Genomic DNA, 3148 nt, shown 5'->3' with positions numbered 1-3148 from the left:
CAGTATTTAGAAATAATCAAAAAAATATTCGTTTTAAGAGTAAAGTATCTCTGCTTTTCAACTGTTTTTCTTACACAAAATATCACTATATATTACCTGAAGCCTTTCCTTCTTGTGCAAACTACTCCATATCATGAACAATTCCTGCTTAGATATCTCGTATGTGGTGCTTGTAAAATAAGATAAACTTCATATGGAAACATATCGAAACTGATTTGAATAGAAAATTATGTGCTGTATTTAATAAAATTAAAAATATCGTACAATTTTCATATACTCTCCGAAATAAATACTCGAGAAGTTAGAAATATTTTTTTTGGACCACGTAAAAACACTAAAGATATTTATTATTTAAAAAAAATCTAAAATGATTTACAATGAAGTATAAAACAAAACTATACTACATACCTTCCAAAGTAATATCTATCTTTGTTTTCAAATCGAAATAAAATACTGATTCACCTAAGACTTCGCATCACAAGAAGCAAATACATGCGTCTGAACATTTCATAAATTCCTAATCAGACTTTCGGACTTGCTATTAGTTAACCCATGCGTTAATCACCCCAATTAATAATGCAATAGCAGATAGAAACCCACTACATCAGTTTTTTTGCTGCTAGGCCCTGCAGGCGGCTTTTTCTTTCCGATCAGACTCGTTCAAGTGCCCAGCTGCAACAGACGACGGATGGCCGCCTCCCCCCCTACAAGTTTAAAGAAATATCCAAAAATTGTGGATAAGAAATAAATAAAGTGTAAATCAAAATGTATGTTTATGTTAGACCACACGAAGTGATACATTTTAGGTGTGGTATATATAAAAAAATGTTAATTCAAAATTATATTTTTATTCCCTATCTTCTATTCTGTTCCCATCGAATACCTTTGACTAATTACTATTTTACTTTACCGGATGCATCTATATTACAGTACGAATACATTTCACTAATTACTATTTTACTTTACCGGATGCATTTATATTACAGTACGAATACATTTGACTAATTACTATTTTACTTTACCGGATGCATCTATATTACAGTACGAATACATTTTACTAATTACTATTTTACTTTACCGGATGCATCTAAATTACAGTACTAATACATTTGACTAATTACTATTTTACTTTACCGGATGCATCTTTATTACAGTACGAATACATTTGACTAATTACTATTTTACCGGATGCGGCCATCGCAATACATTCCTATGGGGACACAATTTTTTTTTAATATCTTACCTGCTATCCTTCTTTTCCTACACTTCAAAAGGCTCGATCCTCCCTTCCAGGGTCACCTTCTTCATTCATCAGACGCGTCAGCACGCAACAGCATAATAATAATTCAGTTGTATCCTCGTCTCCTTCAAAGATGTCATTATTTACGATATCACTCTAGACCCGCACAGGAAAGTGATTGTGGTCAACCTTCGGAAAACCATTTAATACCGAATTCAAAAAGCCCGCCCTGAGGTCAAAGACGATTCCAGGTACAAAAATGTAATAAATTTTAAGGTCGTCAGAAAAATTAAGATTCCTTGTAATTACTTGCATACTAAATTGTGTCTGCATAACTAAAATCAACGGCAAGGTCAACAATTTATTATTTTATACAAATTTGGGTGAATAAAGATTACAGATTACAATATTGTTTAAGCAGGTGAAAACTAAAATAGATAAATTAAAATTTTACTGAAAAAAAAAGCATTTGAACTGCCTTATCGAAAAACAATTAAACAAATCATAATCATTGTAAGAGTGGAAAAAAATTAAGAAAATATTACCTACTTGACGAAAATAACTTACGATATTATTATCGTGATTTATTTTTGGGGTATTTTGCCGTGTTGTACTACCTCCAACTTAATCCAACGTTTCATATAATGGCCTACCCTGACACTGCCTGATCATTGACATCCTGTGCAAAACGTTGGCCAAAGAAGGAGGTAGCGTAACACGGCATAATACCCCAAAAATAAATTACGATGTTACTTTGGGCCGCGAAAATTCAAATCATATCTGGGTATATTTCCATTATCAAATAATGTTATAAAATAAGTAAACTTATCTTATGCAATAAAAAATGATAGTCCTATTAAATATCTTACAATTTTATGTATAAATAATTAACAATCACAAATAATTTTCCCATGCCGCACATCGGAAGGCATCGAATCATATCTTCAATTTGAATAAATGTATTCTCATAAGGGGCCAACGATTGAAAGTTAACTGCCAAAAATCAATGCTCACATAGCGTTTCAATACTTCCAGAACAATATATATGTATCATCAATTATTTCTACCAAACAATAGATAAAGACCAACTTCATTTACTAATTCAACAAAAAAATGTTATTTGTATTCTTTGAACAACTGCTAAAATTAACAGCTGTTTAAATAAAGCTTAGGTATATATCGTTAAAAAAATGTTTCGACCGTGACAGGACTCGAACCTGCAATCTTCGGATTCGAAGTCCGACGCCTTATCCATTAGGCCACACGGTCTTGTGAAAACCTTCAACTGAAACAAATCTTATTCAACACCGCCCACTTTTCCAGTAAATTATTTTTCTCAAGGCAGAAAGTCTCAACAAATTAATTTGTAACACATTCCGATGTCTTTAAGAAAAAAATTAAGAATCTTAAAAAAATAATTACATAAAAAAAACTTATTTTTTTAAACAACATGAGAAAACCTTGGATTATGATGGAATATGAGATTTCACCGCGGAATTGGAATATTCACCATGATTCGCCACTATTTGGTATGTTTTTAATTGAAATAATTTAGTGCAAATCATAAAAGCCAAGTATTAAAAATAAATAAATGGAATATCAGTATTGTTAAGTTAGTCGTTAAGTGAAGTTATGTTGGGTAAGGTTAGGTTATCTTAGGTTAAGTTAGGTTGGGTTGGGTTAGGTCAGATTAGGTTAGGTTAGGTTTGCACAAACAAAGACTAATCTATTATGGTCGTCACCTTTAACTGAAATGATAAAGGTTTTGTAAATGAATCTGCACGAATAAAATCAACTCCATTACAGTTGTCACCCTGATTGAAATGTATTATTCATTTATTGTTCAATATTAATTGGATACTATGGGAAGCCGGGTACTAAAAAACCAGCCATTTTATAACCATCTAT

General features: G+C 31.6%; 1 non-coding gene across 1 annotated transcript; it reads right to left on the bottom strand.

Annotated features, from left to right (window-relative positions):
• Window positions 1–2436: 2436 nt before the first annotated feature.
• Window positions 2437–2509, bottom strand: TRNAR-UCG (transfer RNA arginine (anticodon UCG)). Its single transcript has one exon. It is a non-coding gene; the product is annotated as a tRNA-Arg (tRNA).
• Between the last annotated feature and the right edge of the window lie 639 nt (window positions 2510–3148).

This window comes from Hesperophylax consimilis, chromosome 12 (genome assembly GCF_061612785.1).
Source record: "Hesperophylax consimilis isolate HC1 chromosome 12, BYU_Hcon_1.0, whole genome shotgun sequence".
NCBI lineage: Eukaryota > Metazoa > Arthropoda > Insecta > Trichoptera > Limnephilidae > Hesperophylax > Hesperophylax consimilis.
Note: the sequence above shows the minus strand (reverse complement) of the source record. Positions and strands in the feature narration are given on the sequence as shown.